Source organism: Ambystoma mexicanum, chromosome 9 (assembly GCF_040938575.1).
Source record: "Ambystoma mexicanum isolate Mex_15411 chromosome 9, UKY_AmexF1_1, whole genome shotgun sequence".
Classification (NCBI taxonomy): Eukaryota; Metazoa; Chordata; class Amphibia; order Caudata; family Ambystomatidae; genus Ambystoma; species Ambystoma mexicanum.
The window spans coordinates 521,085,741-521,110,934 of record NC_090931.1 but is presented as its reverse complement, the minus strand read 5'-3'; the positions used below and the strand labels follow the sequence as shown (position 1 = coordinate 521,110,934).

General features: G+C 47.9%; 1 protein-coding gene across 2 annotated transcripts in view; it reads left to right on the top strand.

The window, feature by feature from the left end:
• The window catches only part of USP32 (ubiquitin specific peptidase 32), a 3,569,419-nt gene that overhangs the window by 1,020,203 nt on the left and 2,524,022 nt on the right, over positions 1–25,194 (top strand). The window lies entirely within an intron of this gene.

Below are 25,194 nucleotides of genomic sequence, written 5' to 3'. Positions count from 1 at the left end.
ATTCGGGACGCGCCTATGCACCAGGGTCTTCTTCCAAGTATCAACCTCTGCCCAGCACACCGTTATCCCAGGCTATTATCGGTGCCTCAGATCAGGTTCTGTTTCATTAAAATGCGCTCCTTTTATTCAGATTGTATGGAGAAGTATGTATGTTTTTCAGCTGTATGATATGGATCAGTGGGTCGCTGGGCGTCCCCTGTAGCTCAGAGTTCTTTTGGCTTGAAAACCAAAAGAAAAAAAGGGGGGAAGATTCAAGTCCCCAGCGTCCTCTGTCGTGTCTGATGCCGAATAGTTGGTGTGGGGCGGCCGGGGTATGAGCTCTGAAAGAGGCCCTCCAGTAACTGCGTGTGCGTAGCCGGGGCTGTTATGAGTCAAACTTTGTGGCACCCAAGTGTCGTTAGTTATTATTGTGTGTCCAGAGGGGGGTTCCCTTTACCTCGTTCTTTGGGGTGTCGAGAACTCTTTCAGGGGAACGGGCCGTGCCTGGCCGAGGTCCTTGTATGCATCTACTAAATAGACGGTTTCTTAGGGAATCTTGCACTGATTTTCTCCAGATTTTCGATCAGTTGCGGGAGGGTGTCTTCCCACCGACTTTCTGCTAATTTTCTGCAGGGTGGCGGGCCATTCAGTGGGGGCTCAGGCCACTTTTTGGACCGTGCGACTGGGAGCTCACACAGAAGTCAAGCTCATCCGTGCGCCCCTTTGTGGCCAGTTTCGGTCCTCAAATGTGTTTTTTAATAACAAATGTCTCTAAGCTAAATAATAGGAAAAGTAAGACAGAGACTCTTTAACAAAGCCTCATATTGGGTAAGGCATTCCAAGAGATGCTTTTTAATTATTTGAGACAATAGCCATTGATACCCCTGTGATCCATCCAAAGTTATCTTAAAAGTAACTTTAAAGGATCAGCACCAATTGGAAGGTTTAATTAAAATTGATGTTACAACTTCTCCCAGCAGGTTCACAGATTATTGAGAAAGGCTCTTAACATAGCATTAGCTATTAGGTCTCCTTCATGCAAAGCAAAGTTAAAACCGTGAAACCCGAACAGTGGTCTTTTTTTGGCCAGTAGCCATGACCACTCCACCAGTAGACTGACAGATCATTCCCCTACTTTTCACTCCAACTAGTTATGATCTTAGATTGTTTTTTTTGGATAATTATGTCTTGAATAAGACTGGGCTAAACAGTAAACTAGGTAAACAAGATTGGCATGGTTTTATTGACGATTTCCAGATAATCTGTTTGCAGAAAACAGACCAATTTAAAGCAGGGTAATTCTGCTGCTTGTGTACAGGGATCCAGAGGATGACTATTGGTCTGGACAGTTAATATGGTGAAGGTGAATACAAAGTCATACTATATATAATATATTACTGGGCCTGCAGTATCGGCCCAGTAGTTATGGTTAAGTTGCTAAACCCATACGAAGAGCACTTTTTCGGCGGCTCATAACTTCGCTCCCCGTGGACGAATCCTCACCAGACTATGCAAAAAAAGTATATGGGCCACTTTGAATTTCTTTGCCAAGTTTGGTGAGGTTTGATCTAGGGGGGTGCAAAGTTATAGGGGGGGGGTCCCAAAATTTATTTTTTTCCCATAGACTGAATGGAGAAAAACTTTGCTCACACCTACGGTGGAAATCCGTCCAGTAGCGCTCCATGGACACTCTTCTCTATTCGCTCTGCGGACAGGACACCGATTTGGCCAGAGGACCTACGGCGTGTCCGCGGACAGTCAACATGTTCACTGATTGGCTGGGGTGAAGCGCGAGGTGCGTCACATTCTCTTCATGTGCCCACCATGTTGGATCCGCGGACAGCGAGGCGTGGAACTGAGCATAAATCCAATTTTGGGGAGTGTGTTGGCGTGTAGGAGTGGTTTGAGAGGGTGGGGGAGTGAGAGATGGGTCAAATGCTGTATTTGTATAGGCGGGAGAAGGCCGTGATGTGTTCGCGGTCACCACGGTTGTCAAAGAGTTTGTGAAGAACTTTGGCCCAGCAAGGGCATCGAGTCGTCCGGCGTCTCTACGATCTTTAGGTGGCTGTAAGCCCACTGGCGGATGCTCCTCAGCTCGTTGACGGGCTGTCCTTCTCCAGCGGGCTAAGGCAGTAGTAGGTGCGGACGAGAGCGTCCGGGAATCAAAATGTCTTAATCAATGGAGCGTGCAGCTCTGGTCGTCGATGGCACAGCGTCAAGTGGTCTCTGCTTCTGGGCAACACCGCTTCGACGGGCCTGCAGCGGTTATAGCAAACCTGCGAACCCTGGTCGACGACGGTGGACGGAATGTCCAGTGCTTATCTTCGTTCTCCTCGGCGGTCCCCGTCTCCGGTCGGCAGCCTGTCAAGGCTCTAACTTCCAGGGAGCTTCAGCAAAGGTTATCGGTGCTCGATGGTCCCTCGGAGCATGGGAAGAGGGCGCCTAAACAGGTCCTCTCTTGGATCAGTCTCGACGTCACGGCTGCTTTCAGATTGCGGTGAAGGTAACGGCAATCAACCTTCTTCGGGCTCGGCTTCGAGATTCACTTTCAGTTTCAATGTCAGTTTCTACTTCAGCTTCTGAACAAATTCTTGCAGTGAGAGGCCCCCAGTTATACTAGTTGATCTCCCATTCATTCTGCTGGGTCACACTCAGGCAACCAATCACTCAGAAGGGCATTCAACAGTCAGTCCGCCAATCAGGCATACAGTGCATTCAGGCCATTCTCCTCCCTCTCAGACACTCACAACAAAGAATGTATATTGGGCCAAGTACCCAGCCATTCAACACTACACACTGCATTCATACCAGTTTCGGGCAGGGCTGTCTCAGTTATTGTGTTTCATACTAGAAACCAGACAGCCACAACAAGAAGTGCATATTGGTCACACACTCCATTCACCCAGGTCCCACCCACAGGGTGTACCCACAACATACAGTCCCTGGGAAGGCTCCAGCCAGTCTGGCCTGGACTTCAAAACAACACCATATATGGAGCTTCCACCCAACAGTCAGTCAGGGGGAAGGGACAGAGTTGGGGCTTCCCAGGTCTTTGGGAAAACAAGGTAACAGGCAATAGAAAGCAAGAGGCCAGAGGGGCCATCTTGTTTCCTATCAGGAATCAACTGATTCCAATGGCAGGGCCAGGGTATCCCAAAATGGAGGCTACTCGGAGCACCTGTCAAATTCAGCATGGAGCTGCCACCAGCCCATACCCTGCTCTGTGGGCCTCACACAGGTGCCCAAAAACATACCCTAGGGACACAGGGTTGTATCCCCACCCATGGGTGCCATAAGGGTATACCATAGGTCTGTACACCAAACCAAAAACAGGAAGAGCTGCACTGCCAGGAGTCCCACATGGACTCCTGGGCAGAAAACAAAACAGAACACAAATCAAAAAGGACTACAGGACAAGGACAGGGAGGCCCTGTCCCTCCAATGCATTTCCAGCATCACACCGGTCTCCTCAGGCAACGTACCTCCGCCTCCAGATCGACTCTTCGATACAGAACACCGCCGCCGCCCGTGCTGTTCATCCATAGTTGTCCACACCGGAGCACGGGCGGTTGATGGTTTATGAAGCCACATGATTACACCAGCTGGCTTGCAGCGCGAACACTCTGAACTACACAATGTCCCACAGCCTGCTGGGAATTGTAGTTCAGAGCTATTTCTTATAAATGACACGTCTCCTTTTGCCCCAACACCTATTCATGATATTGTGCAACTGCAGTGGAATTGTCTTCAACGTACTGCACATCTATATTTGCATTCCATAGAAGGGCAATGATTGCATTGTAATCATTGATATAGTTTGATCCTTCTATTCTTTTTATGTAATGTGTTCTTAGTTGATTTACCTTTGACACTATGTCCAACTGAAGACATTAAGTTGTTTACTTTACCTGTTGTTCAAACTGGTCTAGGCAAACCAACGCAGCATTTAGTGTAGTATTTCCCTTTGTTTTTATATTTGCGACGACAATATTTCCCACATTTGTGTCTTTGAAATTGTAAAATGTGTGTTTGAAGCTCACTATGTGTCGTTTGTGAAGGGATTTCACAAGTGACATATTTTTGGATGGACTGCAAAACAATGGCATCACTGTCCTGACCAAATTAAAGACCGGAGTGGGGGTCTGTACTTCCGCTCCCTATTTGATAGAGGAGAGACACCGAGACCCCTGCCAAGATTCTCTCTTATTGGTATCGTGGTCGAGCAATCAAGGCCTAGCTTCTCAGGAGGTGATGCAAGCTGGTTCTTAAGTACAGTGTAGTCCCCAAGCACCCATAAAGGAATGTCCACACACTGTATTGGTTAAAACACAGTCTTTATATAATTAATATTCAACGTGGTGTACACTATCACGATAACTCACTTTGTACGCAGAAATCAACAATGGCAAATATGTACAGTTCTAAAGTGGTACCACTAACGTTATCCGATCTCATTAAAGTGCATACGGTCAGAATGACACACAGATCAAAATAAACAGGAAAACAGCAGTAGAGAGAGGAAGGAAAGCCAGATGGTTGAACAATTGGCAGAATACTGGTCCCGCTACCTAGACACAGTTCTTTGTGGAGATCCCCCCCACCTGGGCAACCTGTAGAATAAAGATACAAGCCCAGTCCATATATTGTTCACACTAGACTTTCCAATAGTTCTGCAACCCCAAAGTACCTTGACGTTGTAGCGTTCCGCGTCGGGGAATCGACGGCCCTTCTTGAGTGTCCTCCCTTTCAGGCAGGATTCACGGGTCGTCGAACGTCCGACTGAGAATAGGTCGAGCTACGACGGTGAAGTGGCCATGTCGTGCCTAGCGGTGCTCGTTGACGGAGAAGCGTAAATGTCCTGCAAGGAAGAGGCGTGCTGGGCACCTCGTGTCAATAGTTCTGGACCGCAAAGAGCTGAAGAACTCTGGCCCAGCAAGGGCGTCGAGTCTTGGGCGTCTCTGTGGTCTTTGGGTGGCAGGAAACCCATCGGTGGATGCTCCACGGCGCATCAACGGTCAGGCCTTCTCCAGCAGGATGCAGCGGTGACGATGCAGACGAGAGTGTCCTTGGATCAATGAAGTTCTTAGGCAACGGGAGCACGGCGGCTCCAGTCGGCGACGGCGGTCGTCGACAGTGGCGGACCACAGTCCGGGTGCTTCTCCTTGGAGTTCCGCAGCAATCCCTGTATCGGGTCGGCAGCCTGTCGAAGGTCTGTCTACCAGGGAGCTTAGGCAAAGATCAGCTGTGCATGATGGTCCCTTGTAGCTCGGGAAGAGGGCGCCTTACCAGGTCCTCTCTGGGTCAGTCCTTGAGGCACAGCAGCTTTCAGATTGCAAAGGAGAGCAACAGCAATTTTTCTCGTCCAGCAGGGCTTCAAGATCAAGCTTCAGTTACTCCAGTTACTCGTAGTAGTGGACTTCAGCTTCTGAACACCATTCCTTGCAGTGAGAGGTCCCCAGATAAACGGTTGATCTCCCATTCATTCCGCTGGGTCACACTCCAGCATCCAATCACGACTACGGTCATTCATGCAGGCAGGCAGCCAATCGGGCACACGGGGCATTCAGGCCATTCACTTCTCTCCACACACTCTGAACAAGTTATGTGTATTGGGACAAGTACCGAGCCATTCAACACTCCAAGCTGCATTCATACCGGTTTCGTTCAGGGCTGTCTCAGCCATTGTGTGAAACACCAGATACCAGACACCCACAACATAGAATGCGTATTCGTCACACACTCCATTCACCCGGGTCCCACCCACAGGCGTACCCACAACATACGGTTGTTGAGAAGGCTCCAGCCAGTCTGGTCGGCACTTCCCCACACTACCATATATGGAACTTCCACCCAACAGCCAGTCAGGGGGAAGGGACAGAGGCAGGGCTTCCCGGGACTTGGGGAAGATCAAGGTAACAGGTGATGGAAGGCAAGAGGCCATGGGGGCCATTTTGTCTCAATCCGGAATCTACCGATTCCAATTACAGGGCTTGGGCATCCCAAAATGGAGGACGTTCAGGGCACCAGTCATTTCAGCACGGAGCTGCCACCAGCCCGTACCCTGCTGCGTGGGTTACACACAGGTGCCCAAAAACATACACTAGGGGCACAGGGTTGCACCCCTACCCATGGGTGCCATAAGGGTATCCCATGGGTCTGTTCACCAAACCAAAAGAGAGAGCTGCACCGCCAGGGGTCCCACATGAACTCCTGCACGGAAAACACAACAGAACACACAATGAAAAGCAGTAAAGGACAAGGATATGGAGGGCCTGTCCCTCCGATGCATTTCCAGCATCACAATCTTTAATCCACAAAAGCATGTGGATGTGTGGTGCTCCTCTGGCTTGGTATTCTTTTCTCCAAAAGAAGTGTTACATTACTCCCAGGGGAGGAACAGTTTTATTACAAATTAAGTGTAGCATAGTGATGATGGACCCATCTTGATACATTTATAGGATCTAGAGAGCAGAGTTCTCCTGGTTTTTTTATATCTATATTTGTTTTGTTTTTGTTTGCTATGCATGGGAAATCGTGTAAATCTTCCCATGCATATTCTGCACAACTTAATGTCACAAACCAAGTGGGTGGGCCAAGGTTTCTTATCATACAGCGTACATCTGCATGATGTCGGAACCAGTATTCTTTTGTACCACGCATGTTTGCTAAAATATTTATAATACTTGACTGTAAAACTTTATCTTTTTCTTGCACTTTTTGTAGTAATTCAGTAGCTGACATATTTTGAAAATTGGTACCTGATTTTAATGTGTGTGCAACTCCGTAGCATAGAGTTGCTAGTTCACTTTCAAAGAGAAGATGGAATATGTATTCCACGTTTTGTCTGAATCTGGGGTCTTCAAAATACATTCGTAAAGAGCGGTATTCTGATGCTGTTATTTGTGTGGGTCTTTCATTGTACCTTCCTCCTTTTCCAGTAGGAAAGAGTAGAGGTTACACAGAAGCTCATGCTTCTATACTTTTTTCCCATATGCTGATTGGAGATCCTTTGGCTTGTTGCTTTTGTTAAGTTTCCAGTGCATCACCTATGGTGTCTTTAGAGTGTAATGGGTGAATTGTATAATGGTCTAAAATATTGGATTGTGTAGTAGGATCTAGAAGTTGAAATTGACCAGTTCCTGACGAGTCTTGAATTATTTCAGTGGTTTCCCTCAGGTTTTCTTCAATATTTATTTCTTTGTAGTATTCATTGTTGTCTTTTAGATATTGCAAGGCTTCTCTAACTTTATGTAAATGCACGAGTTGTTGCCAAATATTTTTGTCTATTGTAGGTATGCCATTTACTAAAATAATCAAAGATTGATCTATTGGAAGTTGCACTCCCAGAGTGTGTAGATTTTCTTTGCGATCTAATGGCAAATAAACTACTTTGCCACAAATGCCTTTCATTAATTCAGAGGGAGGTAGTTTTGCTGTTTTTGGTTGAAGGCGTATTATTGCTTGAAATGGGTGCACTGTTTGAATTATGATGCTTTCATACAAGTTAAGTTGTTGCAGGGGTTTTGGTAGTGGAAATAATTCAAAGTTATTTGTGATAACACTTGAAGGTATTTGGTTGTTGTCAGGTTTTGCAATGTAGTAACTGCAAAGTATTAAGGGGTTAGTAATTTCTTATTTGTTTTCTGCTATAAGATAGAGAGCTAATTGGAACCACTTGGCATCTTCATTGTCTTCTATTTTGTACATCATGGCTACAGTTTTTGTGCTATGTTTATAAAAAGTCCTGCGGCAACACACACGCACATGGTTTTGTACTTCAGCAGATGGTCTTTTCAACTTTTTTGTATGTGTGTAGCAGAAGGTTGCCATCTGTAAAGTTGTTGCTAGTCTGTTGTAAAGCTATTGGATTTTATAAGTGGCTTTCACTTCCAAAATATTTTATCTGGATATGCTCGATTTCTTCGAGTAGTTCTTTGGCTGTACCATGTAGAAGATTGTTATTTAAATTGGCTAGTGCTAAAGCAGGACTTTTGGCATAGTACAGTTTATGAACCAGATTTCTTATAGTTGAATGGTGTATTGATATCATTTTGATATGGTGGAAGGTGCTTTTGCAAATTGGTCCAGAAATGCAGGCTAATGAATTTACTTGTAGTCCTGAGTATTTTGTCACTGGACAGTAGTCCATATTTTATAATAGTTTTATTTTCAATTTGTCTTTGCCTTTCACATACTGATTGAGGAACTGGCGTAAAGATGTGAAAGATTTTTTGCTTATGTTACACATTGATGTGCACGGCCATTTGTAGACTGGACGCATTCCTTAGTGGAATGGAGAGTTGATACTTTCCTGGGGATATTTTTGTGTGCAGTGTTTCTTGTTCCATAATTTTATTCTGTTTTTCATACCCTCGTCCACTGCTATGTATGGTAATTGGGTTTCTTTGCTTTTGTTTGTATGCTTCTTCATTAAAATATAGTTCTGTGCTGGTGGTGTGACTCCACTCACTTCCACAGATGTTTGCAAAGCTACCTTTGTTGATATTCCGTTTATTGAGAAGTCTTTTATGTGTTTTAGTAGGTTGTTTTGTTAGTGGTTTCATTCTGTTTAAAACTAAAATAAATAATGTCCTTTTGAGAAGGATTGCACTGTCTGAGAGCTTCCAGGATTAATTTTCTACGGTAGGTTTTTAGGGTTGTGCATGATTTCTCTCTTGTTTAGATAAGGTTTTGAAGGTCTCTGTGACAAACATTTTTTGTAAAATATTTTTTTGGTATGCTTACTTGTGGTTACATCGAGATTTATAGGTGCAGTGTTAGCACTAGTTTTAGCTGCAGTCTTTTTAATAACTTTCTGTTTAGTTTTATATTTTGAAAGAGGAGGCAAAGTTTCTTTACTGGAAGCTGCTTTTGTTTCTCTTAGTGACCTTATTAGCTGTTTTGTTTGAACTTTTTGTATACATTCTGCTAGAGCTGGATGCTTATTTTATACACTTGTATTTTGATATGCTCTGCTTCTGTGTTATTTTCTATGGAGTTGCTTTTTGGTAGGCATTCTTTGTAGTCTGTTGGAGAAAAAAGAAAGTATGGGTTGGGACGTTGTGCAATGTATGTGTGCATTGTGCATGAGTGTCTGAGTATGATGGAGGCATGTATGTAGAGGTATGTGATTGTGCAATGGGCTGCTACTTCAGGTTGGGAAGGCTATTCTCGTATTTGTGTGTTACTATACTGGTGTTCAGATGACAATACAAAGTGTGCACCTACTGAGGGGCCATCAGTAATACTGAATCTAATGCTGCAGGGTTAATACAATTGTTTGTTCTACAATACTAGAATCCTACAGTGTTTGAGTAACAGTTAGAACATTATGGCAGTATTGCCCTTAATTTTTTGGATGCAAAGAGTAGGTTTCTTCCGAGTTCTATTATGTACTTCAGACGCTGCTGGTTTTCAGGAGAGTGGTCTTCACTGCAATTGTAAAAGAAATAAGTTAGTAAATATGTGTGTTAATAGCACTGTTGTTAATGTAGACATGTATTTGTTTGTTTTTGCAGTAATGGGTGCTTTCTGATAATTGTGCATAGCATGTAGATACAGTTTCCTTTGTCTATGTACATTCTGTATATTTTACTTAGAATCTGTCAGTTGACCTTAGCAAAGAAATGACTACAATAGTAAGCACACAGAGCACACTTGTCTTTTTAAGGTAGTGTTATTTGACGTTTGGAGATAGGAACTCTGGTGAAAAGCATACAATGTATGTATTTACAATGTCGGGTGTCTTCTACATACCCTGGATAAGTAGTAACAATGTTGTGCTGGCATTTCTTTCATCTGCTAGGATCAAGTGTCACTTTAATGGTGTGTGTTTTACAAGTTTTCATTTACCCATATCACACAACAGAACAGGAAACCATTCATTGCATGCATTTGAATATGGTTGTTGCCATTTACAATCATACTTTTATTTTTCCCATCTTTTAACATGAAATTACATTTTGTTAGACAACTGTGTGTGTTGTCTGATTACTATTGTAATCATTTCTAAAGGAAGTTCAAATGATAGACTGTATGTAAAATGCCAGAATGTATAGAAAGGAAATTGTATGTGCATCATATGCACTATAATGTATGAAATGCTATTGTGCTTGAAATGTGGATAAATAGGTGGCAGTGGTTACACAAATTACAGAATGAATGAAGAGAATAACAGTTTCTCCAGCATTGGATCTTTCATGGATTCACTTGCTTAGAATATTCCCCGTCGTCATGCTGGGAACACTTGGTATATTTATAAAGACGTTTTCCATAGGAAAAATGTTGACACTTTTGTGTCCTATCTACGTCGTTTTGGGCCGCTTACGCCTGCGCCAATAGGACGTAGTGGTATAAATACCCCGCCCCCGCGGCTCCCTTCAGATTTCAACCGTCTACCAAAGTAGTGGGATCACCTCAAGTATCTGCTAAACAAGGTTGAGTGTGTTTTTTCTTTCCCAATGTCTGGGAAGGCATTATTTCGTCTGTGTGCTACATGCAGCTTAAAAAAGGTGTAGGAAGGAGATGGGCATATGGACTGCCTATACTGTCTTCACCCTCATCATTCGGCTGACACATGTAAGATCTGTAAAGGCTTCTCACAGAAGACACTGAAGGACCGGAATAGACGCCTAGTGACGTGGCTAAATGACGGCGCGGGAGCTCACCCACCATCGGAGGTAGGCTCTACTCATAGCTTGACCTCGAGATCCAAATCTCCGGTACCCCCCCCCCGCCACTCTGTATTGGCAGAGCCGCTGGCGAAGAAACCACGTTCGACGGAAAAACATTCTTCTGAGAAACATTCTACGAGGGACTCTTCATCAGAAGGAAAGGCTTCATCTTCTCCTCCTCGTCAAAAAAGGAGATAAAAGATCTGTTAAAGACCTCCTCAGGAGACCAACATAGTTCTTCTCGAGTCGAGATTCGTCGACACATAAGTCAAGTTAAAAAAAGGCAGGAACGCCTCAAAGCTCTGCGCCACAACAAACGTAGTCGATGGCAGTTCGGTCGTCGACGCCTTCATTACCATCAGCGCAAGCTATTCCTGCGATCATTTCGTCGATTAAGACGACTGTTGAGAAAATGGCATCCTCGACGGTGGCCCCTTCGGAGGGTTGGCAACCAGAGGTTTACGATTCGGTCTTGCCTGAGGCCTTGTTACAACAAGAAGCGGCCTTCTCCATATCCTCTGTAGAGGACGACCGTGGCGCGGTGGTGGGTCCATCGGATCTTGAATTGCAGGGGGTCAATTCGTTGACGGTCTCGAGTTGGCGAAGTATCCCAGTCACCACGCCATTACTGAATCCCCAGGCGGTATTGTCCCTGGAAGTGTTGTCCACATTGCAGAAGCTATTGGGCCGTTTTGACACGCAATTGCCTCAAATTAGTGTACCTGCAATAGTACATGCTACTCCAGCCGACGACTAGCCAGGTCCTTCTCTGCGATCAATGGCCAGGGTACCAACAACTCTTCCAGTTAGCGAAGATCGTCCTCGCTCACACCCGGAGGAAGGAGAGCTACCAGAGTCGGAGTCGGAAGGAGAGGAGTCTTTTTCAGACGTATCATCATCCCCCTCAAGAGACCCAAAATGGGAGTCGGAAGCTGAGGTGGAAGCTCCAAGAAGCCCGGCGCAACCATCACCGCCGGATGACATTGCTTCCTTCCACACAATGATGGGAAAAGCATGTACAGATTTTGGCCTGGACCCGGAGGAGGAAAAGAAAGACTGTTTTTCATTTGATCATATGGGGAAAAGAAGGAAGTCAGTATTTTCGATCCCCATTTTAGACCGCGCCTGGCACGAAGGGTTACAAACCATGCGTCATCCATTCTCGTAGCTTGCAGTTAAAGGATGACTAGAAAAGAAGTTCAAAGCTCTGGAGTCGACTCCAAAGTATTTATCTTCTCAACCTTCCCCAGAATCGGTTGTATCGGCAGCGGCGGCAAGAAAGGCGAGGTCACAGCATAAATGCACGACCCCCCCGGACAACGAGGCCAGGAGGCAAGATGATTTTGGCAAAAAAGTGTTGTCGATAGAAGCGACGACAGTAAAGGCAGCCAACTCTCTAGCTATTATGGCGAGATATGACAGAGAAATGTGGCTTTCTTTAGCCCCCATCCTGGAACATCTACCAGAAGAACACAGAAAGTCAGCTATGTTGCTGGTACGTGAGGGGGAAGAGGCGTCAAATCACTCAATTAACATTGCCGTAGACCTGGCAGAATCAGGTTTGTAAACAAATCAATAACGGAGTGGTTTTGAGGAGGCAAGCCTGGCTTAAGTGTACGACTTTTAGACCAGAAGTACAATACAAAGTGCTCGATATGCCGTGCGAAGGGGAGCAATTATTTGGGGAGAAAGTGGACAAGGCCTTGAAAGGCATGAAAGAAGACTCGGATACATCACGCTCTCTTGGAGCCCTTCAGAGGGGCAGAAATGTTCGTTCTTTTCGTCCCTTCAGAGGGGCATCAGGAAACTCCCGGTTTGGGTCATCTAGGGACCGAGGTTTCAGCAGACCATCCTACTCCTCTCAAGGCTACAGGCGAGCTGCTCAAGCAACTCGAAGAGGCCGAGACTATCAAGCTTCAAGAAGAAGAGGAGGTTATTCATCCTCCACAAAGGACAAGCAGTCTAAGACCCAGCAATGACAAGCTTCAGGACGTCCTGAGAGGCAGTGTGTTGCGTCGACGAGTGGGAGCGAATAATATCGGACCGGTGGGTTTTAGACACAATACATCTGGGCCACTCTTTACAATTCAAGGACGTGCCACCGCACATTACACCTGTGTTTTCGGCGCAACCCGATCTTCAAGTATGCTAAAAAAAAGGGGCTATAGAACTGGTCCCGGTAGCAGAGAGAGGGCAGGGAGTGTACTCCGGTCAATTCGTTGTCAAAAAACCCAACGACAAGTGGCGACCCATTCGAGATCTACGAGATCTCAACAAGACACTAAAAAAATCTGAAGTTCAAGATGCTTGCGCTTCAGGAGGTTATCCGATCTATACAGCCGGGGGATTTTCTGGCGTCGTTAGACCTGCGAAACGCCTATTTTCATATACACATGCGTCGACGACACAAAAGATTTCTGCGGTTCGTAGTCTGAGGAACCCACTATCAATTCAAGGTACTCCCATTCAGACTAAAGTCATCTATCAGGACGTTCACAAAATGTTTGGCTCCAGTAGCGGCTTGGCTACGAAGAGAAAGTCATCATGTTTACCCTTATCTGGACAATTGGTTGGTAAGGGGATCGTCTCCGACGATAGCACAAGAAAGTCTAAAGGCCACCATGTACCTTCTACAGCGGGTGGGCTTTGCGATCAACTTCGAAAAGTCCTCCTTAACTCCCTCAAGGACGTTGGTATTTCTGGGTGCGGAGTTCCAGACGCAGTCAGGATTGGTGAAACCATCCGTGGAAAGAGTTCTCAAACTCAGGCACAAGGCAAAGGAGTGGAAGGCCAATACCAGAGTGTCAGTAAGAAAGTACATGTCCCTACTAGGGGCCATGGCGTCGTGTATCCCCTTATTAAACAACTGTCGTCTCTTCATGAGACCGATACAAGAATTCCTGGCTGACCGATGGTCCCAAAGTCGGGGACTATGGTCAGACAAATTGACCATCCGCAACAAGCTTGTGCAAGCACTGCAGTGGTGGAGAATCTCCACAAATCTAACGAAAGGAATGTCCATACAGGAACCAGAGTTCCAGATGACAGTGGTGACGGATGCTTCTCTGACTGGATGGGGAGCTCATATGGAGTCCCTGCAAGTGCATGATCGGTGGTCATCGGAGGAGTCCACCCTTCATATCAATGTGCTGGAGTTGAGGGCGGAACGTTGGGCCCTGAAATCCTTTCTACCACGCATAAAGGGATTGGTCGTACGGATACTGACAGACAATACAACAACAATGTTCTACCTGAGAAAATGGGGAGGTACTCGCTCCAGAACCCCCTCAACCGAAGCCCAAGAAATATGGCATTGGGCTCTCATACAGAAGATACATATATTGGCTTTCCACCTGCCAGGAGTAAAAAATGTACAGGCGGATTCTCTCAGCAGAGAGATGAATCGACTGCACGAATGGGAATTGAACGACCAACAACTAGAGAATGTCTTCAGAGAATGGGGCCGCTCTGCCCTGGATCTCTATGCAACGAGAGAGAACAAGAAGTGCTTGCAGTACGCGAGCAGGTGGCCACAACCCGACTCACCGGGGGAAGCATTCTCCTTCCCGTGGACGGACAAGTTTCTGTATGCGCTTCCTGCGTTTCCGCTCATACGTCGGACTCTACAATGGATTCACAGATACCCATGTCGTGTCATCCTGGTGACTCCGTACTGGGCGAGACAATCATGGTTCTCCGATCTACTTCAGCTATCGGTAACAAAACCAGTGAGGTTCCAGAAGATCCCGAACCTTCTATCTCAGGACAAGGGAGCAGTTTGGCATCATGACCCGGACGGCCTCAGCCTGACAGCCTGACAGCCTGGCTCCTGACTTCTGAGTTTGGGGCTCTAACCATTTCATCGGACTGTCATCGAATTTTACAAGCTGCAAGGGCTCCGTCCACGAATATTTTGTATGCGTGTAAGTGGAAGAGATTCTGCATATGGTGCAGGGATCAGCCAGGATTGGAACCGCTAAATATCACGCCAGAACAGCTTCTTCCATACTTGCTGCACTTAGCAGAAAAGGGTTTATCTTTTTCTTCGATAAAAGTTCATCTGGCAGCTATTTCGAGATTCACTCGAAAAAGACATTCAATACCATTATTTAGTGACCGGTTAATTAAACATTTCCTGAAAGGTTTATTTCGAACTTTTCCTCCAACTAAAAAGTTTCCTCCGAACTGGAGACTTAACCTGGTGTTGGCAGCGCTAATGAAGGCTCCTTTCGAACCTATGTCATCGTCATCATTAAAATTCTTATCGTGGAAATTAGCCTTTCTGGTGGCTATTACTTCGGCACAACGTCTTTCGGAACTACAGGTGTTAGTTATTGATCCCCCATACTTGAGATTTTTCAAAGAAAAAGTGATATTGGCAATCAACCCTCATTTCATACCTAAAGTTCCAACCATGTTCCACAAACATTCTTCCATGGTACTACCAACATTCTTCGCAACACCTTCATCTGTCGCGGAAAAAAGTCTCCATACATTAGATGTGAAAAGAGCTCTGAAGTTTTACCTCCATCGTACTCAAGATCTTAGAGGTACAAGACAGCTATTTGTGGCTTATGGCCCTTCGGCAAAAGGAAAAGCGATCTCAAAGCAAGGACTGTCCCGCTGGGTATCGTCGACAATTGCTTTTTGCCATTCGACAGTAGGAAAACTGCTGGAAAAGCATCCAAGAGCCCATTCGACGAGATCCACTTCGTCATCGGCGGCATTGTGGTCCGGAATTCCACTGGGAGATATCTGTCAAGCGGCATCCTGGTTGGTGCCACATACATTTACCCGACATTATTGCCTCAAGCAACAACATGCAGAGGATATACAGATGGGACAAGCAGTCCTACAACACCTGTTTCAGTAAGGTAAACCCCATAGAGGGGTATATCCTTCTACCAATGTACCTTAATGTGTTTTTTTGCGGTTAATGTACTATGACTTGAAGTTCAGCCAGGGCAAAATGCATGTGTGGCTTTGATGATATTGGTTTACATACACACCTCCAAAATTGAGGGTACTGACTTACAATCTATTCTAAGCATGTGAATCCATGAAAGATTCAATGCTGGAGAAGGGAATAGTTTCTTACCTGTAACTCCATTTCAAGGGGATTGGGTCCTCCGACGTATTCCATATCTATGACAAGTAATGTCCACAGCTGTGCTGCTTCGGAAAATCTTTGGCATCTGCGTCCTGCGTCAATGACGTCGATGCGCCGTCCTCGAGGACCTCCTCCGACGGCCGACGTCACCCGATGTGATAAGTAGGACGCACAACGCCCATAGCCTCAGTTCCGTTTTTTCCGCGAACGTGTTCGCGTCGTGAATCTTGGTACGCCTCGACTCGTTGGAGTTTGCTGTTTTCAATTCTCGGTTCGCTGAACCTGTTCGGTTTGTTGTGTAGACCTGTTCGTGGCGATGTCTTCTTCGTCTTTGTTAGCGAGAATTCTCTGTTTAGGCTGAATTTCCTAACCTAGTGAGTCCCCCAGCAGCTTTGCTGGATTTATGGGGTTTATTTTTTTCTCCTGCCAAGAGTGAGACTCTTTTACCCTCACTCTAGGACATGATTTGAGTGTGTTTCTTGGAATCTAGATGTGTTTAATGGGCTATGGGGTATTTTACTCCATAGGGCTTCATGTGTTTTTGTGATGTGTTACACAGCAGCCTCAGTGCAGCGACACAGGGGTGTCATGGTAACCCCCCAGTATAGACTCCATACCCTGGGACTGACTACTGTCTCCCAGGGCATGTAAAGTCACCATTGACTTTACTAGTCTTAAATTCTGAACAGAACCAGTACAAACCATCATATTGTGGACGACTGGCGGGGCAATTCGATTGCCCCAGGGTCTGTTAGTCGAGGGGGCACGTCTCCGTCCCCCCTGATCGAGTTTTGGCTGGTGGCAGTGGATACTTCTTTTTATTTTCAACCGCAAATATTTTCCTATGGGATTTCCCATTGTTTTAGGCTACTATCTTTATTTAATTATTTACGGTAGCCTCGAACATACCGCCGGTTTATTTAATTAATATTAATTCTCCAGTTGGTATTTTTTGCCAAAACTTGATTCTAAAATGGCGTTTGTGTTCTCTTCTGTGACTCCAACCCAAGTCGGGCCCTTTGTTCCACTTTTTGGCGGGCTTCTCCACAGAAGCCCTCCAAAGTGGTGCCACTATGTCTGGGGTACTTAGGAGGGGTGGAGGGGAATTTAGGCACCCTGGACTGAGTTGCCTAGGCAACTCAAGTCGCACTCCGTCCTGATTGGCCCAAGTGGTGAGCCGGCCGGCTCACCACTTAGCATGTTTGAGTGACAGCTAGGCTGAGTGAATGGGGGTTTGCTGCATAAAAGCAGGGATTTGGGGACTGGAACTTCAGAAGTCGCCACAGGACCTAAGAATCTGACGAGGGAGAAGCTGAGCCGACCTGCCACGACACCACGACCGGTGGAGCCCTGCTGGACCGTCTCACCACTTTTCCCAATGACAGAGAAGATCTCCCGCCGGAGAGTCTTCTTCCTTTGACTGGTGGGGATAACCAGTTTCACCGTCTTTTCGCTTTCCCGACGTATCTCGTGGCCGCCTTGCCCGTGCTAAGCACCCCGGCAACCGGGATACCACGTTTTACCACGACCGCGAGATAAAGGTGCCACCTTTTACCGGAAAACTCTGCGGCTGGTTTCTGCCCTGGTAGTGCAACGACCTGCATCTTTCCTCCACGTCGAGATCTTCTCTTCCCCTGGACAACGCCGCAACTTGCCACCACTACCAGGAACAACTGCCACTGCTGGAGGATCCTTCCCACTTAAGGTACCGTGTCCCGCCTGGCTTCTCTTGCAACCGACTGTACGGGGTAGATTTAGCCCCCGGCTTTCGAACCTGGGTTAGCCTGGGACACCCTGGCTAAACTTTTCTAAAGCCTCTCTAAACTCTTCTCTGAACCCTCTACAAGACTTTCTAAGCATAGTGTAACTGTGTGATCTTGGGCGCATTTGTGCTCTGCTCTCTCTAAGAGTGGGCCCAGCCTTTGGGCTTTGGCTCACCAGTGACTTTTTGCTCTCTGCCTTGCTAATAGTGTTCCTGAATCGTAGAGTGGTGTAATCCTGCATATTCTGTCTTTTTCCCTCCCTTTTTCACAACCTTAGTAGAGTGCAATCTAGTTAAACGCTCACCTCTGTATGAAAATAAGTGGTGTCTTACTGTGATTTTCTAATAAGGGCAAAAGGGGTGTATATATCATAATTGTAACTGCGTTTAGAATATTTTACAATAAGAGTGCTGGAGTGTTCCAACTGTGTGTTTTTAAATAAATAATTATATACTTTGATACCAAAGCTCTGGTCAGTGTTTGCTTGTATTATTGTATCTGAGTGCCTATTGAGTATACTTTGCATACTGCCTAACTCTTCTTGAGGGAAGTCTGACTGCTCAGACACAGCTACCAGGTAAATCTGGGTGGTACAGACTGCTACCAAGTGGGTTTACTGCCAACACCTGTAGTCTTAAATCTTTTGCAGTGGTCCCTAAGGGAACTGCACAGGTTTCTGCCTAACAGTCTTCAACCCCGCATCCGGGATTCAAGAAATGCGGGGACTGTGGGTCCAAGATGTCGGCCACGGACTCGCACGACGCCTGCCTCTGGTGCCTCGGGGAGGCCCACGATACGGACGACTGTGTCGCCTGCCAGTCGCTCACGGCAAAGGCCTTGCGGGAACGCAAGAAGAAGCTGTCGGTAGGCCGGGTGTCTAAGCCCCGGAAGTCGAGGTCTGCGGGGCTTTCGACGGATGAGTCGAGGGGCGACTCTCCGCGTCATCGTCGGAAGTCCAGTGGGTCTCCTTCCAGGAGTCGGTCTCGCCCCTCCTCCGCCTCTTCGAGGCATTCCCGGAAGCGCCGGCATAGGTCGCCTTCCCCGTCCTCTTCCGAGGACTCCGCCTGCCGGCGGGTCGCTTATCCCTCCATGCAAGCGACACCAGAGGAATGGGCTTCCTTCGGGAAGCAGATGCTAGCGATTCTTGAATCGCAGGGCACCGGTCCGTCCGCGCCTCCGAGTGGGGTCGGTCGGCACCGGTCGAGAGACACCACCCATACGCCTTTGGGTGGTCGGCATGGCTCGCGGGAGAGGTCCCGCTCGGACAAGGGTAGCCCTTCTCGCCATGCCCGTTCCAGGTCCCGGTCCTCAACGCGCTCGAGACCGCGTGATCCTGTGCCGTCTTCGAAGAAGACATTGACGCCTGTGGCGCCGAGGTCGTCGACGGTTTCTCTCGAGGCTCCGCCTCCGAGGGGGTTGTCGATGCCGTCGGCGCCTAGGTCATCGAGAGACACGCTCAGAGCTCCGGCTTCGAGGTCTGTGTTGACGCCGCCGATGCTGGCGGCGCTGCAGCTGACGTCGACGCCGATTCGCTCGACGTCGACGCCTTTTCTGTCGATGCCGGTGCCGATTCGTTCGGCGCCCTCGACGCCTTTCGAGGCAGTGGTGTCGGAGGGGCCCCGTGGCATGGGGTTTGCCCCTAGAAAGGCTCTGGCTAAGGTCAGGCACTGCTTTGGTCCCCAGAGGTCTTCCTCTCCCCGTCTGGAGTACATTTCAGAGGGTGATGAAGGCTCTGATGGCGGCTTGGTTCCGGTTACGGTTCCCGATGAACTTATCTCGGGCCATAGCCAGTTTGATGGCCTGCGGCAGTCGCTGCATGATGCCAGTGGACTGGACACCTCTCCGGAGGTGGCGTTTTGTAGGCCGTAGCCTGGCACTCATGCCGATTCTTCATATCGGCGCCTTATGTCTCGGGTCACCGAGTATTTGGGTTGGTCAGCTCCCCCAGGGGAGTACGTTCAGGATGATCTCACGGACATCCTTGATCTCGGTCCCCCCACTGACCCAGTTTTGCCTTTTCATATTGCTCTGCAGAGAAGGGTGGCGGCGGCTTGGACTGCTCCGGAGAGTCTCCCGGCAGTGGGCAAGTCTTTGTCGCGAAAATACCGTCCAGCCAGTAGTGACCCCTGCTACTTGTCCAGGCACCCAACTCCGGAGAGTTTGGTGGTGCAGGCGGCTACGGCCCCGGCAAAGCAGGCGTCATATCCTACCATCCCTCCGGATAGGGACGACAAACGTTTTGACGGCTGGGCGAAGAAAGTGTTTTCTTCGGGGGGTATGGCGCTTCAGGCGGCCAACTCCATATGTGCCTTGTCTCGTTTCACACACACTCTGTGGAACTGTGTTGCATTAGCAGCTGAACATATTCCCGAAGGGGACGAAAGGGATGGTTTCCTTGCTATGGTTCAGGATGGCAAGGATGCCATGTGTGAGGCCGTTCAGTCGGATTGTGTCAGCCGGTCCATGGCGGCGAGCACCGTAATGCGCAGGTTTGCATAGTTGCGGAAGTCTGGGTTCGCTCCTGATGTGCAGTCCGGGCTCCTCAACATGCCCTTTGACGGTGAGCACCTTTTTGGCAGCAAGGCTGACGAGAGTCTTGAGAGGTTGCAGACCTCCAAAGCTGCAGCGAAGTCGTTGGGCGCTGCAGTTTGCCAACCTCCGCCTTTTCGTCCTAGGGGACAGCAATGGAGGGGAGGTTCCTTTCGCTATTACTCGTCCTTCAGTAAAGCGAGGGGAGCTAGCAGTCAAAGTTGCCTCTTTGCCCTCGGGCAACGCCGCAGCCGCTACCACTCAGTCGTGTGGCCAGGTCCCATGGTTCGCCGGTTGGGGGAAGTCTGGCGCAGCATCTTGTAGAGTGGCAAGCCATTACTTCGGATGTGTGGGTTCTGGAGATCATAACCCACGGCTACTGTCTTCCTTTTCGGCAGAGGCCTCACGACAATCCGCCAGGGAGCCTCTCTTTGAAGAGTCCGGATCCGCTCCTTGCGCAGGAAATTCAAGCCCTGCTGGAGAAAGGCGCCATAGAACATAGAACTGGTGCCTGTAGCGGAGAGGAACAAGGGATGGTATTCCCCTTATTTTTTGATTTCGAAGAAAGATTGGGGATTGAGACCCATCATGGACTTGCACGGTTTGAACAAACTCCTCAGGAAGGACAAGTTCAAGATGGTGACTCTTTCTCAAGTCCTCCAGGCCCTTCAACTTCAGGACTGGTTAGTGTCTCTCGACCTCAAGGATGCTTACTTCCATGTGCTGATCCATCCCAAGCACAAGAAGTACCTGAGGTTCGCGGTTGGCGACTCGCACTTTCAGTTTCGGGTCCTGCCGTTCGGATTGACCTCCGCCCGAGGGTTTTCACCAAGCTCATGGTCGTGGTGGCAGCGCATCTCAGGAAAGGGGGGATTCACGTCTACCCCTACCTGGATGATTGGTTGATCAGGGGGAGCTCTCCCGAGCAAGAGCTGGATCATCTGTCCGTCACCTGCCACTCCCTTCACAGGCTGGGCTTCTCCCTCAATTTAAAGAAGTCCCATTTGACACCAACGCAGCGGCTCCAGTACATTGGAGCAGTGCTCGACACGTCCGTGGGGCAGTGTTTTCCTCCTCAGGTGAGGGCTCTTCACATTCAGCAGATGGTGCACAAGTTTCAATTTGCCCAGGATCTCCCAGCGTCCGAGTTCTTGAGACTGCTCGGCCTCATGGCATCCTGCATTCTTCTGGTGCCAGAGGCTCATCTGCGGATGAGATCTTTGCAGTGGGCACTCAAGCTCCAGTGGTCTCAGTCCTCCGGCAGGCTGTCAGACCCTGTTCAGGTGCCTCCCTCTGTAGCCCAGGACCTTCTGTGGTGGGCCATCGAGGGCAATCTGATGAAGGGAGCCCATTTTGGCTGCCCTGGCCAGAGGTGACGATCGTGACGGAAGCATCCCTCACGGGATGGGGAGCTCATGCCAACGAGTTGACAGTCCGCGGTCGTTGGTCTCCGTCGGAGTCCAGACTCCATATCAATCTGTTGGAGCTGAGGGCCGTCAGGCTAGCCCTGAAGGCTTTTCTGCCGACTGTGCGCGGAAAGTGTGTCGTGATTCTAACGGGCAACACGGTGGCCATGCACTACCTCAACAAAAAGGGGGGGGCAGGCTCACTTCCGCTGTGCAAGGAGGCGTGCTCGAATTCTGGGCCATCCAGCAGGAAGTTTCGATCTCGGCTGTTCATCTGGCCGGAGACGACGACGAGACGGCAGACGCTCTGAGCAGGCAGAGCTCGATCTCTCACGAGTGGGAGCTGGCTCAGGAGATTCTCCTGGAGATCTTCGCCCTTTGTGGGACCCCTCAAGTGGATCTCTTTGCCTCCAGTGTCAACCGGAAAGTGCGAAAGGTTTTGCGCGCGGGAATTTCCTCCAAAAGGAGCCTTAGGAGACGCGTTCGTGGTGGAGTGGTCATTCCCACTGCTGTACGCGTTTCCTCCAGTCCCCGTCATCCCGCAAGTGCTGCGGAGGTTACGGAGGTTCGGTTCCCGGATGATCCTCATTGCTCCGGCGTGGGCCCGGAGGACGTGGTACCCGGACCTTCTAGACTTGTCCATCTGCCCTCCACGTCGTCTTCCCTACTGAGACGATCTGCTCTCACGGGAGTAGGGTCAGGTTCTCCATCCAGAGGTCCGATCCCTCACTCTTCACGCTTGGCTTCTGAAAGGTTGAGGTATAAGGATTGGGACCTCCCCGAAGACGTGATGGATGTGTTGCTCTCAGCCAGGCGGCCGGCAACTTAGTCTCTGTACCGTTGCCGTTGGAGAAAGTTCTGCGACTGGTGCAGAGTTCAGAATGTGGATCCTTTTGAATGTGACATTCCCATGGTTCTGTCTTTTTTGCTTTCTTTGGCCCACAGGGGCTTGCAAGTGGGGACCATTAAAGGTTACCTGTCGGCGCTGTCCATATTTAAGCGCTCGTCTGAAGAGTGTTGCTATTTTAAAATTCCTTTAATTTCGCAGTTTTTGAAAGGGCTCACTAATGTGTTCCCTCCGTCACCTTTTCTGGTGCCAGGTTGGGATTTGAACCTTGTTCTTAAGTTTCTTATGGGTGCTCCGTTTGAGCCTTTACATTCTTTCCCTTTGAGGCTGTTAACTCTGAAAACTGTGTTTTTGGTTGCGGTTACTTCCGCTCGCAGAGTGAGTGAGTTACAGGCACTTTCAGTTAAGCCACCCTTCACTGTGTTTCATAAGGACAGGGTTGTCCTTAGAGTTCGTCCTTCTTTTCTTCCGAAGGTGGTTTCGGACTTTCATTTGAGTCAGAAGGTTGTTCTTCCGGCGTTCTATCCTCCTCCACATCCTGGTAAGGAAGAGGAGAGGCTCCATAGGCTTGATCCTAGGAGAGCATTGAGCTTTTATATTTCGCGCATGTCCCGGGTCAGAGTGGACAATCAACTTTTCGTTGGTTACGCTGGAAAGCGTTTGGGACAAGCTGTGACGAAACAGACTTTGTCTCGTTGGATTATTTTAGCTATCTCCGAGTGTTACCGCTTGGCGGGTAAGGATCCTCTGGCTGGCTTGCGGGCCCATTCTACCAGGGGAGTGGCTGCGTCTACTGCTCTGCAGAGGGGAGTTCCTATTTGTCACATCTGTGATGCAGCCACCTGGGCTTCAGTACATACTTTTGTACGTCACTTCTCCCTTGATTCCATCAGAGGGCAAGATCTGGCCTTTGGCAAGGCAGTTCTCTATTCCGCAATTTGATTGGGCACGCTAAATTTGTATTCTAAATTCTTTCCCACCTCCTTGCTTGGTACTGCTTTGGGAGTCTGTCATAGATATGGAATACGTCGGAGGACCCAATCCCCTCGAAGAACAAGTTACTTTCTTACCTGGTAACGTTCTTTCGATGGGATGGTCCGACGACGTATTCCATATCGCTCCCTCCCTATCTGGTGGCACACGTTCTGGGAAAAAACTATAACTGAGGCTATGGGCGTCGTGCGTCCTACTTATCACATCGGGTGACGTCGGGCGTCGGAGGAGATCCTCGGGGACGGCGCATCGACGTCATTGATGCAGGACCCAGACGCCAAAGATTTTCCGAAGCAGCACAGCTGTGGACACTAACTGTCATAGATATGGAATACGTCGTCGGACCATCCCATCAAAAGAAGGTTACCAGGTAAGAAAGTAACTTGTTCTTCTCCAGCATTGGTATCTTTCATGGATTCACATGCTCCGCCGGCCTCCCCTCCATGCAAACCATATATAACTCACACTACTTTGGGGGTTAAAATCTGAAGGGAGCCGCGGGGGCGGGGCTATTTATACCACTACGTCTTATTGGCGCAGGCGTAAGCAGCCCAAAACGACGTAGATAGGACACAAATGTGTCAACATTTTTCCTATGGAAAACGTCTTTATAAATATACCGAGGGTTCCCAGCCTGACGACGGAGAATATTCTAAGCATGTGAAACCATGAAAGATACCAATGCTGGAGAAATGGAGTTACAGGTAAGAAACTATTCCCTTGCACATTAAAATTAGTAATATGGGTAAATAAAAATTTGGAGAGCAGACAGCTTTGCAAGTGACACTTGATCATAGGAGATGGGAGAAATGACAGTGAGCTTTTTTTTTACAGGTTATACGGGGTAAGTGGCAGTTATCCTGTTTATATGGATTTATACAAGAGCTGTAGGTGTACTGTGCAGAAATTCATACCTGTAGTTTGTGTTCATACATGTGGATGTGCATGAACCTGCAAGCAGAAATCTTGACGAGTTTTATAGTAGTTGTTGCTGTAGGTGCTTTGCAATCACAGCAGAATTGTACCCAGAGTGATCAACAGTACATCTAAAGTGCTGATCTGTTATGATGGAGTTAGATGTAGAGTTCTTGGATGTGATTGGTGGATGGTTGTGTGACTGCTTAACAGTAGCCAATGAGGGAATGGTGTAGAGTGTGAAGTGGAAAGGGTAGAAGGGCTGCCATAGTGTTAAAAGCTCCGCAGACACCACGGCTGTTTGCGGACAGGGCGTGCCACATCTGGGGTTTCTCAGCAAATCCAGTATGGAAAGGGGACTGTAGGTATTAGCCAAGCAGGTGTTTAAGTTGTTCTTTGAAGGAAGAGAGGGTGTGTGTGTAGTGAAGATGGCAGATGTGAAGAAAGTGAGGGTGTTGGTTGTTGGAGATTTATTTGTAGATGGTTTAGAGTGATATGCTGTTTTTAAACATAAGGCTGGCAGTTTTGGTTTTGAAGGAGTGGAGGTTTACTGGTCAACTGTGCAATATGCAGGCAGTGGTTGGAGCTTGTAAATCTTTCTGCATGTGGAAGAGTCCAGATGTAGTGGTACTGCATTGGGGTGGTGTCCATTTGGGAAACATGAGTGCTCCTACTTTGTTGAGTACTCTTGAAAACTTGGTTCAGGCAGTGATGGAGGTTGTTGGGACAATTCTAATGTTTTCTGTCCCCAGTAAAATGGTGCAAGGTGTTTGGTGAACAGGGGGATGTCTGCTTTTTTGTTGAAAAATTGAATATTGTCTTGTAAGATCTTTGTATTCATTCCCTTTGTTTTTCCTGTGCATAATTTTAGAGTGTACTCAAAAAGATAATTTAACAATTTCTCTTTAATTCTAAAAGACGAGAGAGATGAATATTGGTTACGTGAAATTTCACTAATATACAATGATAATTTTACATG